This window comes from Achroia grisella, unplaced genomic scaffold, assembly GCF_030625045.1.
Source record: "Achroia grisella isolate CSIRO2021 unplaced genomic scaffold, CSIRO_AGI_Agris_v1 utg423, whole genome shotgun sequence".
NCBI classification, from domain to species: domain Eukaryota; kingdom Metazoa; phylum Arthropoda; class Insecta; order Lepidoptera; family Pyralidae; genus Achroia; species Achroia grisella.
The window spans coordinates 139,691-155,819 of record NW_026712853.1 but is presented as its reverse complement, the minus strand read 5'-3'; the positions used below and the strand labels follow the sequence as shown (position 1 = coordinate 155,819).

At 32.5% G+C, this 16,129-nt stretch overlaps 1 pseudogene; it reads right to left on the bottom strand.

Annotated features, from left to right (window-relative positions):
* Positions 1 to 3,878: 3,878 nt before the first annotated feature.
* LOC131844917 (uncharacterized) lies at positions 3,879 to 15,788 on the bottom strand (annotated as a pseudogene).
* Positions 15,789 to 16,129: the final 341 nt, after the last annotated feature.

The following is a 16,129-nucleotide window of genomic DNA, read 5'->3' as shown; positions in this document are numbered from 1 at the left end:
GAGAAACAAGACGAGGAGGAGGAATATTGGTGTATGTGAAAAAGAAATATAATTTCACAACTAATGTCATTAAAGGAAAATATGGAGAATACGTTCAAGGCAAATTAATATTAGAGAACTATTTAAACATATATTTATTAGTTATGTATAGACCATACTAATAGAATGGGATTTACTGTCGAGTTAAATAATTTGATAAAATGTATACCTCATAGGAGCGACATAATATTAATTGGAGATGCAAACATAAATATTGAAATAAATGATCTTGGTATGTTGGCGAAACGGTATCAAAATATTATGTATGGGCATGGATTGCAATGCACAATAAATGGAATTACTCGTGAGGAGCATCGCTTCGATGGCAGTGTGTCTGCGTCGTCGATCATGTGTGGGTGCGTACGCGGCAAACTGTTCCTGCTTCTCACATACTCACAGCGAACATTTCCGATCACTACTTAGTGGGATTGTCTATTGATATAAGTGACTACATGGCATGCTCTAAGCAGGTCGACGAGAAAGTGATTAAAATAAATAATAAAAAGGTTTGTGATAAATTGGATGCAGTGGAGTGGCGGGAGTTCTTATTGTGTGAGTGTCCCTTGTTATTATATCATAGATTAAGTACATTGTTTAGTGAGATATATGCCAGTTGTGAATACCAATCTAATACTCAGAAATCTAGATACAGGCAACCATGGATAAACAGTAAAATATTACATATGATATATAGGAGAGATCAATTATTTAGAAAGTCAAAGAATAATCCAAAAAATATTACTAGTAAATTAGAATACACAAAATATAGAAATAAAGTAAACAAATGTATAAATAAATGTTTTAATATGTACAGACAGAATGAATTAAAAAAAAATGTGAAAATGATGTAAGAAAAATTTGGGAAAATATTAATAATTGGCTGGGTAGAAAAAAGGGGAACATAGACAATGTTATTAAGAAATATTTGGGTAAGAAAGAAACAATTCAAAACATAAGTTCAAAAACGTTTACTAATGAAATACATAACATAAAACATAACTGTAATGATAAATTTATAGATAGAAATATATATGTAGAGGAGTCTAATATGTCTATGAGGTATAGGAAAGTAACTGCATATGATATAGAAAAATAATAGATAAAGTAAGCCCTAACAAAGCCCCGGGTGCAGATAAAATTAGAGTGACAGATATAAAATATATTAAAAAACAAATTAGTCCAGTCATAGCTCATTTTATAAACATGAGTGTGGCACAAAGTTGTTATCCCGATTTATTAAAAACATCAGTAATAAGGCCCCTATATAAGCATGGTAGTCACTACGAGTACACAAACTATAGGCCAATTGCTATCCTTTATATAATTAATAAAATAACAGAAAAAGTAATTGTGACGCAAATTACAAATTTTTTAGAGAGCCATGCTGTATTATCGGATACACAACATGGTTTCAGGCGAGGACGCAGTACTGCGACAGCCCTTAATGAGTTCACCGACCATGTAAACAATTGTCTTGATCAAAAACAGAGTGTAGTAGCCGTTTTTATTGATTTTAAACAAGCCTTTGATACATTAAATCATGAACAGTTGTTACAGGCTATGGCAGAATGTGGAATAAGAGGTCCCATTAATCAGTGGTTAAAATGTTATATGAACCAAAGAAAACTAAAAACGCATATATGCGGTATCACTGGAGATGAGTCTGATATACTGTATGGTGTCCCTACTGGATCAGTCTATGGACCAATAGGGTATATAATGCATGTCAATAGTTTGTGTAATGTAGTTAAGAAATGTAAAATGATCATGTATGCGGATGATACATGTTTGCTGTATGCTGGAAGAGACCCTGCTGACATACAGAAAAATATCCAAACTGACTTAACAAATGTTATAAAATGGGCACATGATAATGGTATAATTATAAACCTAAATAAAACTAAATGTATGCATTTGCGTTCCCCGTAGCTTAAATTAGAAGATTGTACATTTAACATTATAGCACATAGTTACAATTGTTTACATGTTGAAGATAACGACTGTAGCTGCCCTCAGATAGAATTTGTTTCTCACTATAAGTAGCTTGGTCTTATAATTGACCAGAGCATGTCATGGCGATTACATGTAAATAATGTTTGTGCTAAATTAAGATCAATGTTGGCAAAATTCCATCAACTAAGTTTTGCAGTTAACAGAAAAACGTTATATACAATATATCATGCGCTAATAGATTCCTTATTATCTTATGGTTTGGGTAGTTACGGTTGTACCTTTGACACATATCTTAATCAAATTAAGGACTTACAAATAAAATTTATGAAGCTACTAGTTGATAAAAATAAGAGACATAAATGTAAGCAAAATAGGTACATTGAGTTGTTTAGAATATGCAGATTATTAGATATAAAAAATATAAATAAATTATTAATATTAATAGAGAATTTTAAAAATAATAAATTTAAAAATCATGTTATTCATAAAATTACTACACGTAAAGTTAACAATAAAGAATACATTGTACCTAAGGTCTGTAATTATTACGGATCAAGAACTAGAAAATATCTAGTTCCAAAATATTATAATATGTTACCAAAAAATATAAGATCATTAGATAATGTATCCAAAAAATTATTCAAAAAGAAATTATTAAACTTTTTTGTAAACAAACATTGTATGGAATAAGATACCTGGTTCTACAGGAATGTGTTTATGTGAATGTATGTGTGTGTATATATAGATTAGAAATAAGTATTAAGTTAAGCGCTTTTGCTGCAGACAAACTGCTGAGCAGTTTTGCGGCTTATTGTTTTAATATAATTAGTTCCGTTATTTGAATAATAAAGAGAAAAAAAAAATCACAGAAACTGTTTGGGATATTCATAACTGCATTATAGTTATCGCAGTTATTACGTAATGCCAAAAATTTCTCTCTCTCGAATAATTTTGTGTACATCCAGCTATATGCTATAGCTGGACATGCTACTGTTAGGGTTCCCAAAAAACTAGCAAAATCGCGAATTTTAATTGTTTTTGACACAAAAATTTTATTAATGCTTTTTAAAATTTGTATTTTTTTCTTCTCGGGTAGTTCTAAAATCATTTTCTCGGAATTTAATATAAAGCCTAAGAATTTACATAACCTACTTGGAATTAGGTTAGACTTTTTGTAATTGATAACGAAGCCTAGTTTAGTTAAACATTCAATTGTTTCATTGACATTGTGTTTACATTCGTCATAGGAACCTCCGATACATAAAATGTCATCTAAATATCGAATTGATAAGAAACCTTTAGATCTCAAGTTTGTTATCACTGGTTTAAGTATTTTTGTGAAAATATATGGTGCCGACGATAGACCGAACGGCAAGCAAGTAAATTCGTATACTTTTTGTTGAAAACAGAATCGTAAATACTTTCTATGACTTTTATGTACCGGAAGTAAAAAATAGGCTTCAGTTAAGTCAAGATTTACCATATCTTTAGTTAAAAGCCTAGTAGCAGTTCTGATATCTTCCATTTTAAAGTGTTTGCAATCGACAAACTTATTTAATTTCTTTAAATTTAAAATAAATCTAAAACCACCGTCTTTCTTGTTTACTAGAAAGATATCGGAGATAAAAAATGGCCTTTGACAAAAACACATTTCTGTATAGCTCCTATATTCAGTAAATGAGATATTTCTGACTTCATATATTTACTTTCCTTAGCTGAAAAAAGACGAGTTTGAATTGAATTTGGATTCTGTATTGGCATTTCTATGAAAGGAATTCGGTAGCCGGATATAGAGTTCAAAATATATTGATCATCTGTAATGGATGACCATGATTTATAAAAGTGTTGTAAACGTCCCGCATGTACCTGTGGTAATTGTGGTGAAGTTAACGGAGTGTCCTCGCTGTCTGTACCATCGATGATGTCTGAGACGCGTTCGAGTTCGAGCCGGTGGCATGCGGTGGGCGCCGTAGCAACGGTGCATATGGCTGGCGTCGAACTGGTGCTGGCACTGGCGCCGGCTGTTGCGGGAATGGTGCAGTTCGCCGGCGATACGGCCTTTGTTGATAGTGACCTCCGCCACGGTTCACATAAGACTTGAGTGGACGGCCGCGAGACGGAGGTCCCCTGGAGTTTAAATTATTTGTAGGTGCCTGAATAAACAGACTAGTTTTTTTGATACCTCTACTATTTTTTACCACATCTCCTATATTGTTCCCGAATAAAAATTCATCTCGTTTACGTTCTTGAAATGAGTTTACAAGATCTTTATCCACTAAATGTAGGACCAGAGATCGTCGAGTGTCAGTTTCGAGATAGTGGGAATCTGCTAATAATTTACTGGTGTCGGATAAAGTACTTAAAATCTCGACTATTTTGGGTTCCTTACATAATAAAAGTGACATTGCCTTAGTAATTCCACTTATCACAGTTCCTAATTGGGTTTGCTTAGTGTAAATACGTTTGTCCCTATTGCGGTTCTGTTCACTTAGCATGGTGCTTATTTCCGCATTTAAAGTTGGGGGTTTAGCAAGCGGGACGTTTTTAGGAAAGGAAATTTCTTTAATAGTGTCTCCTTGTCTTCCTTTTTTAATCCATTTATTAATAAAGGATTGAGTCGCATAGCAATGTGGTCGACTATGGGTTCGCCCCAATCAGCCTCCTTCTCTTCAAAACTTCCCAGAGCTTCAATGAGATCAGGATCGATGTTTAAGGTTGTGGCAGCACCAGTATCTGCTGCCTCTGCGACGCTGGGCGTTACAGTCTGAACTATCGCTTCGGAGGACGCGGTGGCTACACAATCCGCGGCTGGAGCGAAGCTCTCGGCGTTTTGCGTACCAAGATTGAAGGTATCCGAGGTTTCTTCGTAAGACGGGTACCACTCGTCTTCCGGTTCCGTATCTCGTTTTTCTGATAACGAGAGAATGTATTATTGGTAAATGTATGATAAATATAAATATATCACCTCTTTGGGCACTTTGTTGATCACGCCACAAGCCAAACACTTGCTGATTCCACCTTTTGCACTGAATAACTTGACTCCTATCGCGTATATCTCAGGCGGTATGGCAACGTCGCATTCTATTTTGCGATGTGGCCATATATATTCGTCGATAGTACGATATACTCGACACATTTTTTACTAATAATTCGTGACTGAATGGCTCCGAACGGCTAAATTTTTGGTATACACAAAGACTTTTTGGCTCTGAATATATTTCAAAAATCAATTAATTGTGTTGATCACTTTATATACTCGTCCTTACTGCGATACTTATTTTGATCCGAATATATATAGATACCGTAACGGTCTATCAATTATGAATTTATTAATTTACTAATCTAGATATTTTATATTCGCAATGCTCCATACATGCAAGCTCCAGCAACGGTGGAGGTAGGGGGGACCGTACACCGCACCCCACGCACACAAACAAATTAGAATAAATTAAATTCATAAGATTATTCATATATTTCGACTGCCTCGGTGGTCACACCGCTTTACATCCGATGGTCGCGGGTTCGATTTCTCGCACGGTGCAAACAATTGTACTCATCGGTCATCGATTGTTTTCATCGGTCTGGGTGTTTTATATGTATATTATATATGTATTTACAAAATAAAAATATCTATTTATATCAGTTCAGTATCAGTCTGTGTTAATTGTCCAGGGCTATTTATTATATTTTTATTCACGGTTATCTTTTTCCATCGCACCGCTCGCTATGGACAGTGAATTCATAGAAATGTCACTCTAAAAACAAAAATAGTTTTGTGTTTTATATTTCAAATACTAAATGCAAAATAGGTATTTTCAAAATACTTTTTCAAAATAAAGTACCTTTTGAATTTTTGTCCAAACCTCAGATATTTTATTTATTTTAGGTATATCAATCATTACATAGTGTAGTATAAAACAAAGTCGCTGTCGCATCTAACAGTACATAAATAAAGAAAGAAGACTTTTTGGCTCTGATACCGTAACGGCCTATCAATTATGAATTTATTATACCTAATCTAGATATTTTATATTCGCAATGCTACATACATTGTAATATCCGCCTCCATTCATTGTAACGGTGGAGGGACTAAATAGTTGAATAAAACTGAATAAGCAGTTGCTCCACTCTATAGGTACTGCGTCGTCGTCGTATGCTGTTCATTTTTTCACTCGTTTTGGCGCCAAGAGAGGGTCACATAGTCGTGGTCAAGTTAAGAACTTATAATTTAATTTTGATAACAATAGATACACGAAAAACAGTAGGTATTTTAATAATGCACGTAAGTACTGTACTTACAAATATTTGTTCTTAATTGTACACTTGAAAAACTTAACACTTAATAACTTGTACATATACACGTACATATTGCCATTTTCTCTTAAAGACATCCAAAGAAGCACTATTTATCAAATACGCGGGGTGCACCGACCTTTGACCTTATAACACCTGATTCGCGCGTAACGAATTACATTGCTACTTTTTGGTATTTTATAGTGGATATGTCACTATAAAATATTATTATTTCTTTAGATTATGACATAATAACATAGTTTACATGATTTTAAGGGAAACATACGATAAAAAAAAAATCCCGTAAAATGTAAAAAATAAAAAATGGTTATTTTTGGTTATCACGGACTTTTTTGTTGACCTTATTTTGATACATCTCAAAGCACTAGACAATACGCATTTTCATTAAACAGTATTGTATTTTATTATTTCTTTAACTTTAATGCACAAAAAAATTTGTACATGTGGCGGACTTAATATTTTGCCGCGTTATTTACCAGGCAACCATGAGTGGTGCAGCGAAAGATTATTGGCGGTGCACTAATATAAATAAGAAATGTCAAAAAAAGATTTTTAAAGATAATAAAGATAAGCAAAATATACATTTCTATAACAATATACATACATAAATATATATGTAAATATAACCCATAAATGTATAAATATTCTATATAAATAAATACATAATGATCCGATAATCAAATTATAAGTACAGTCTCAAATTGAAAGTAAGAAAAACAGAAAATATAGAGAGAACTATAGGGATATAACAGAAAGATGTGAAAAAAGGAGAAGGACACTAAAAAAGTTACAAATTTAAATAATGTTGCCGCAATTTCTGTTTAAATGAATTTATTACATTATTATATATATTAGGCATACGACTAGCCTTATGACTGTTACTTTTTTTTTAATCTATACATCTATACATGTAAATAAAATTGGAGTGTCTGTTTGTAATATTGAAATAACCGTTTTTTACTACTTGCATATGAATATAAATACGGTACATACACCAAAATAACATATTTTACAAGTTTTGTCTGTCTGTCTGTCTGTTTGTTCCGGCTAATCTCTGAAATAGCTGGACCGATTTTGACGGGACTTCTTTTGGCAAGTAGCTGATGTAATAAGGAGTAACTTACGCTACTGTTATTTTAGAAAAATAAAATAAAATTTCACGCGGACGAAGTCGCTGGGGCCAGCTAGTCTATAGATATACCGAGATTTAATGTTTAAGTTACTATTATGTTGTTGACAAAATTTTACTGTAATGTTACTATTACGTTATCCAACACAAAATGTATTAATTTGTATGAATAAATAAATAAATAATAATAATCTATACATCTATACATATAAATAAAATTGGAGTGTCTGTTTGTAATATTGAAATAACCGTTTTTTACTACATGCATATGAATATATATAAGGTACATATACCAAATTAACAATTTTTATAATTTTTGTCTGTCTGTCTGTCGGTCTGTTTGTTCCGGCTAATATCTGAAATGGCTGGACCGATTTATAAGGAGTTTGGGGTTTCTGATTAGTGTAGATATAAAATAAAAGTTCGACTTACAGTTGATATATATATATATATATATAAACACCTCTTTGGGCACTTTGTTGATCACGCCACAACCTAAACACTTGCCGATTCCACCTTTTGCACTGAATAACTTGACCTCTATCGCGTATATCTCAGGCGGTATGGCAACGTCGCATTCTATTTTGCGATGTGGCCATATATATTCGTCGATAGTACGATATACTCGACACTTTTTTTACTAATAATTCGTGACTGAATGGCTCCGAACGGCTAAATTTTTGGTATACACAAAGACTTTTTGGCTCTGAATATATTCCAAAAATCAATTAATTATGTTGATCACTTTATATACTCGTCCTTACTGCGATACTTACTTTCATCCGAATATATATAGATACCGTAACGGTCTATCAATTATGACTTTATTAATTTACTAATGTAGATATTTTATATTCGCAATGCTTCATACATGCAAGCTCCAGCAACGGTGGAGGCAGGGTCCCCCCTGCACCGTACACCGCACCCCGCGCACACAAACAAATTAGATATTTTTTGAATACACAAAGACTTTTTGGCTCTGTATATATATTTCAAAAATCAGTTAATTGTGTTGATCACTTTATATACTGGTCCTTACTGCGATACTTATTTTAATCCGAATATATATAGATACCGTAACGGTCTATCAATTATGAATTTACTAATCTAGATATTTTATATTCGCAATGCTCCATACATGCAAGCTCCAGCAACGGTGGAGGCAGGGGGGAGCACCGTACACCGCATCCCGCGCACATAAACAAATTAGAATAAATTAAATTCATAAGATTATTCATATATTTCGACTGCCTCGGTGGTCACACCGCTTTACATCCGATGGTCGCGGGTTCGATTTCTCGCACGATGCAAACATTTGTACTCATCGGTCATCGATTGTTTTCATCGGTCTGGGTGTTTTATATGTATATTATATATGTATTTACAAAATAAAAATATCTATTTATATCAGTTCAGTATCAGTCTGTGTTAATTGTCCAGGGTTATTTATTATATTTTTATAAACGGTTATCTTTTTCCATCGCACCGCTCGCTATCGACAGTGAATTCATAGAAATGTCACTCTAAAAACAAAAATAGTTTTGTGTTTTGTATTTCAAATACTAAATGCAAAATAGGTATTTTCAAAATACTTTTTAAAAATTAAGTACCTTTTGAATTTTTGTCCAAACCTCAGATATTTTATTTATTTTAGGTATATCAATCATTACATAGTAATATAAAAACAAAGTCGCTGTCGCATCTAACAGTACATAAACAAAGAAAGAAGACTTTGGCTCTGATACCGTAACGGCCTATGAATTATGAATTTATTATACCTAATCTAGATATTTTATATTCGCAATGCTACGTACATTGTAATATCCGCCTCCATTCATTGTAACGGTGGAGGGACTAAATAGTTGAATAAAACTGAATAAGCAGTTGCTCCACTCTATAGGTACTGCGTCGTCGTCGTATGCTGTTCATTTTTTCACTCGTTTTGGCGCCAAGAGAGGGTCACATAGTCGTGGTCAAGTTAAGAACTTATAATTTAATTTTGATAACAATAGATACAAGTAAAAAGTAGGTATTATATTAATGTACGTAAGTACTGTACTTAAAAATATTTATTCTTTACTGTATGTACATTTGAAAAACTTAACACTTAAGGACTTGTACATATACACGTACATACTGCCATTTTCTCTTAAAGACATCCAGAGAAGCACTATTTATCAAATACGCGGGGTGCACCGACCTTTGACCTTATAACACCTGATTCGCGCGTAACGAATTACATTGCTACTTTTTGGTATTTTATAGTGGATATGTCACTATAAAATATTATTATTTCTTTAGATTATGACATAATAACATAGTTTACATGATTTTAAGGGAAACATACGATAAAAAAAATCCCGTAAAATGTAAAAGATAAAAAATGGTTATTGTTGGTTATCCTTAAGAGATAGACATATACCATCACGGACTTTTTTGTTGACCTTATTTTGATACATCTCAAAGCACTAGACAACACGCATTTTCATTAAACAGTATTGTATTTTTTTATTTCTTTAACTTTAATGCACAAAAAAATTTGTACATGTGACGTACTTAATATTTTGCCGCGTTATTTACCAGGCAACCATGAGTGGTGCAGCGAAAGATTATTGGCGGTGCACTAATATAAATAAGAAATGTCAAAAAAAGATTTATAAAGATAATAAAGATAAGCAAAATATACATTTCTATAAAAAAATAACAATATACATACATAAATATATATCTAAGTATAACCCATAAATGTATAAATATTATATATAAGTAAATACATAATGATCCGATAATCAAATTATAAGTACAGTCTCAAATTGAAAGTAAGAAAATCAGAAAATATAGAGAGAACTATATGGATATAACAGAAAGATGTGAAAAAAGGAGAAGGACAGTAAAAAAGTTACAAATTTAAATAATGTTCCCGCAATTTCTGTTTAAATGAATTTATTACATTATTATATATATTAGGCATACGACTAGCCTTATGACTGTTACTTTTTTTTTAATCTATACATCTATACATGTAAATAAAATTGGAGTGTCTGTTTGTAATATTGAAATAACCGTTTTTTACTACTTGCATATGAATATAAATACGGTACATACACCAAAATAACATATTTTACAAGTTTTGTCTGTCTGTCTGTCTGTTTGTTCCGGCTAATCTCTGAAATAGCTGGACCGATTTTGACGGGACTTTTTTTGGCAAGTAGCTGATGTAATAAGGAGTAACTTACGCTACTGTTATTTTAGAAAAATAAAATAAAATTTCACGCGGACGAAGTCGCTGGGGCCAGCTAGTCTATAGATATACCGAGATTTAATGTTTAAGTTGCTATTATGTTGTTGACAAAATTTTACTGTAATGTTACTATTACGTTATCCTACACAATTTGTATTATTTTGGATGAATAAATAAATAAATAAATAATAATCTATACATCTATACATTTAATAAAAATTGGAGTGTCTGTTTGTAATATAGAAAAAACCGTTTTTTACTACATGCATATGAATATATATAAGGTACATATACCAAAATAACAATTTTTATAATTTTAGTCTGTCTGTCTGTCGGTCTGTTTGTTCCGGCTAATCTCTGAAATGGCTGGACCGATTTTGACGGTACTTTTTTTGGCAGGTAGCTGATTTATAAGGAGTAACTTAGGCTACTTTTATTTTAGAAAAATAAAGTTAAATTCCACACGGACGAAGTCGCGGGAACAGCTTGTTTTTAATAAAAACGGTTTATTTGATAGAAAAAACATCTTTTTTGTGGTACTTGAGAATGTTGAAGCCTGTTGTTTGTAATATTGAAATAACCGTTTTTTACTACTTGCATATGAATATAAATACGGTACATACACCAAAATAACATATTTTACAATTTTTGTCTGTCTGTCTGTTTGTTCCGGCTAATCTCTGAAATGGCTGGACCGATTTTGACGGGACTTTTTTTGGCAGGTAGCTGATGTAATAAGGAGTAACTTAGGCTACTTTTATTTTAGAAAAATAAAGTTAAAAACCACGTGGACGAAGTCGCGGGAACAGCTAGTGTATAATATATTAGAGATACCTACGTGTTTTTTTATTGATGACTAGCTGTACACGGGATTTCGTCCGTGTTGAATTTAACTTTATTTTTCTAAAATATAAGAAGTTAAATTCCACGCGGACGAAGTCGGGTATACAGCTAGTTGTCCGTAGTCTAGCGATTTAGCTAGCACACTGCTTTGATTCCTGCTTGGTGGCCGAGGGTTCGATTCCTCGCACGCTGCAAACATTTGTATTCATGAGTATGATTGTTTGTAACGGTCTGGGTGTTTTCTATGTATAGATAATATATATGTATTTACGAAAAAAAATCTTTGTATTTATATCAGTACCCATAACATAATCTTCAGCTAGCTTAACTTTGGTCTCGATGAAGCTGTGTGAATTGTCCTGAGATTACTATTATTACTATAATAAATCTTTTCAAATCAGCCGATGTTTATTTTTGCCATAATACGTGCTGTTACCATGTGATAATATTACGTACGTACTTATTAAACTATTAACTTATTATTAAATTGTTTGTAACGGTCTGGGTGTTTTCTATGTATAGATAATATATATGTATTTACGAAAAAATCTTTGTATTTATATCAGTACCCATAACATAATCTTCAGCTAGCTTAACTTGGGTCTAGATGAAGCTGTATGAATTGTCCTGAGATTACTATTATTATTAATTGGTACACAGGTAAACTACTAACTAGGCCATATTGGTGTTGTTTGTTATGGTGAAAAAACTAGTAGGTATATATATAAGTTACACGTACAATTTCAAAGACTTATTTCTTGAAAACTACTGGCTATTCTGAAATAAAACTTTAGTGTTTGTATATGTAATGTTTGCATATAAAATATGATTAAAGGTTACCAGTGTATTTACACTTTTACTGAACAAACAGAGTTGTTTAATACTGAAAATATTGTGTGGAAGGCATCAATTACTTTCAGTGCATGTATAGCTTTTCTCTTTTCCTAATTATTATTATTATTAAGTTTAAAGTGGTTGAATTTTACGTAAGGGGTTTTTATACATTATTTCTAATGTACCATTTATTTTAAGTTTTTTAAACTCTATTCATCGAGACCTATCTAATGAGTCCAAACACGATATTTCTGCTGTAAGTTTTCGAAGAGTATGTTCATCATCTGATAATACTGGTGCCAGCATGAAGTCAAGGTTAACAGATAACTAATTACTTTTATTTCGTCAAAATCTTTAGATTACGTATAATAAATTCATAATATCGCTACCTATTCAAATCAAAACAAGTATTAGGTACTTCATGTACTAGTATATAAATTCATCAACACACAAGTAAATGATTTTTAAATATATTCAGAGCCAAAAAATCTTTGTGCATTTAAAAAAAATGCCGATACGGATTCACTATTGCAGGAAATTGTTGAAAAAATATATATCGAGTATAAGTATCTACTACTATCGACGAATACATTTGGCAACAACGCATGGTCTCGGCCGGAACGGCAACATCGCATATTAGAATACAAAGATAGTGATAGAAAGAGAGAGACAGTGGATCAGCAATATCTACGGATCGTGGCTGGATCAACTAAGTGTGCAAGTGTATATAAATATATATATATATATACATTTGTCTTTAATTCAAAGGAAATATAAATAATGAACGCATCACATTTAAAACAGTATAAATAGTTAATAATTTAATAATAAGTTAATAGTTTAATAAGTACGTACGTAATATTATCACATGGTAACAGCACGTATTATGGCAAAAATAAACATCGGCTGATTTGAAAAGATTTATTATAGTAATAATAGTAATCTCAGGACAATTCACACAGCTTCATCTAGACCAAAGTTAAGCTAGCTGAAGATTATGTTATGGGTACTGATATAAATACAAAGATTTTTTTTCGTAAATACATATATATTATCTATACATAGAAAACACCCAGACCGTTACAAACAATCATACTCATGAATACAAATGTTTGCAGCGTGCGAGGAATCGAACCCTCGACCACCAAGCAGGAATCAAAGCAGTGTGCTAGCTAAATCGCTAGACTACCGACAACTAGCTGTACACGCGACTTCGTCCGCGTGGAATTTAACTTCTTATATTTTAGAAAAATAAAGTTAAATTCAACACGGACGAAATCCCGTGTACAGCTAGTCATCAATAAAAAAACACGTAGGTATCTCTAATATATTATACACTAGCTGTTCCCGCGACTTCGTCCACGTGGTTTTTAACTTTATTTTTCTAAAATAAAAGTAGCCTAAGTTACTCCTTATTACATCAGCTACCTGCCAAAAAAAGTCCCGTCAAAATCGGTCCAGCCATTTCAGAGATTAGCCGGAACAAACAGACAGACAGACAAAAATTGTAAAATATGTTATTTTGGTGTATGTACCGTATTTATATTCATATGCAAGTAGTAAAAAACGGTTATTTCAATATTACAAACAACAGGCTTCAACATTCTCAAGTACCACAAAAAAGATGTTTTTATTAAAAACAAGGTGTTCCCGCGACTTCGTCCGCGTGGAATTTAACTTTATTTTTCTAAAATAAAAGTAACCTAAGTTACTCCTTATAAATCAGCTACCTGCCAAAAAAAAGTACCGTCAAAATCGGTCCAGCCATTTCAGAGATTAGCCGGAACAAACAGACAGACAGACAGACAGACTAAAATTATAAAAATAGTTATTTTGGTATATGTACCTTATATATATTCATATGCATGTAGTAAAAAACGGTTTTTTCAATATTACAAACAGACACTCCAATTTTTATTAAATGTATAGATGTATAGATTATTATTTATTTATTCATCCAAAATAATACAAATTGTGTAGGATAACGTAATAGTAACATTACAGTAAAATTTTGTCAATAACATAATAGCAACTTAAACATTAAATCTCGGTATATCTATAGACTAGCTGGCCCCAGCGACTTCGTCCGCGTGAAATTTTATTTTATTTTTCTAAAATAACAGTAGCGTAAGTTACTCCTTATTACATCAGCTACTTGCCAAAAAAAGTCCCGTCAAAATCGGTCCAGCTATTTCAGAGATTAGCCGCAACAAACAGACAGACAGACAGACTGTACTATGCTATACTATGTATTGATTGATATACCTAAAATAAATATAATATCTGAGGTTTGAACAAAAACTCAAAGGGTAATTTATTTTGAAAAAGTATTTTGAAAATACCTATTTTGCTTTTAGTGTTATAGTACTTTAACTGTTATGTTTTAAGTAACAATGTTTAATTATAATTAATACTACTGCACCAACACTCCGATCGTGCAAAAAATTTAGCTGTTTCATTATTTTTTAGTTCAATTAGTGGTCTACCTAAGTCCTGGGCTAAGGGGGGGAGAGTCATGACCCCCCATGACTCCCAAGACCTCCATGACGCTCCCCCCTGGATCCGCCGTTACGTCTTCTCTTCATTCGCTCAGTAACGTTGTTACAAAAGGAAAAATTCCCGTCCAAAAAATAACAAGTATTGAGGTTTGATCTGGAGTCACGTTACTCCAGACTGATTTCTATAAATATTTAGATTAGGTAGACTATTATTTTTGAAATACTAGCTAGACATTATTAAGTTACTGTAGCCATAATGTAGTAGCCCAAACGTGCCAATGAGGAAGCCCTTGGCAAATGCTGCACCCTGATTGGCCCGTTTGAATTGGATCAAGAACTGCTCGTATGCCAAAAAGGTGGATTTGTATAAAATCGTGTATAAATCGCTTAATTATTATTATTACTCGTCGTGACAGTTGTGGCTCAAAACGGATCAACATTTATATATGGTCATCTGGCATTAGATCAACAAAAGGCCTCCGGATCAACAAGTGAAAAAGGATCAACAAAAAACTACCTATACGGCACGTCTGAGCCACAAAGTGCCCAAGGGGATATTTATATATATATATATATATATATATATATATATATATATATATATATATATATATCATACATTTACCAATAAAACTTGTGGGTAAGTAAATATAAAATTATAATTTAGAAAAGAAAAAGCTTTCTGTTAATATCTAATATTAACATAAAGGAGGAAAAAAATACACTATTGGTTAACCTCACGTGTTAACTCGGATCAAAAAAAAAAAAAAATTTTATAGTGATTCTTAACACCCATTGGACTAAAGTAAAATCACTACCCTTCCAACACTTCTTCGTCATTTCTATAAACGGCAGACGTTCCCTGAAGTTTGGCTTCGTATTTCTTCAATTTTCGACGCCAACGTTCTTCTTTTTCTTCGTGGGATCGCTTAGGCATTTTGCTCTTTTTTTTTTTTTTTTGGACTCTAAATATATTCGTGATTGCGTGCGGTCTTGGCGCTTGCGCACAAAGGAATGAGGTTGCTCAACGATACTGTAGCGAAGTAGAGTGGAGGGGAGAGCTCTCCCCACTTTTTTCTTTTTAACCCTACAACGCGTAATATTGTGTGCGGAATGGCTAGTCGTACTGAGGGTACTACATGGTTAATAAAAATAAATCTCGTAGGCGAAAACAGGATAATTAATTACAAAGTGATTAAACTATCTTAGAGGGGAGGTATGTCATATATAGATGTGGGTACTTACTTTTATACTTTGTTGATTAATAAAGTGTATTAA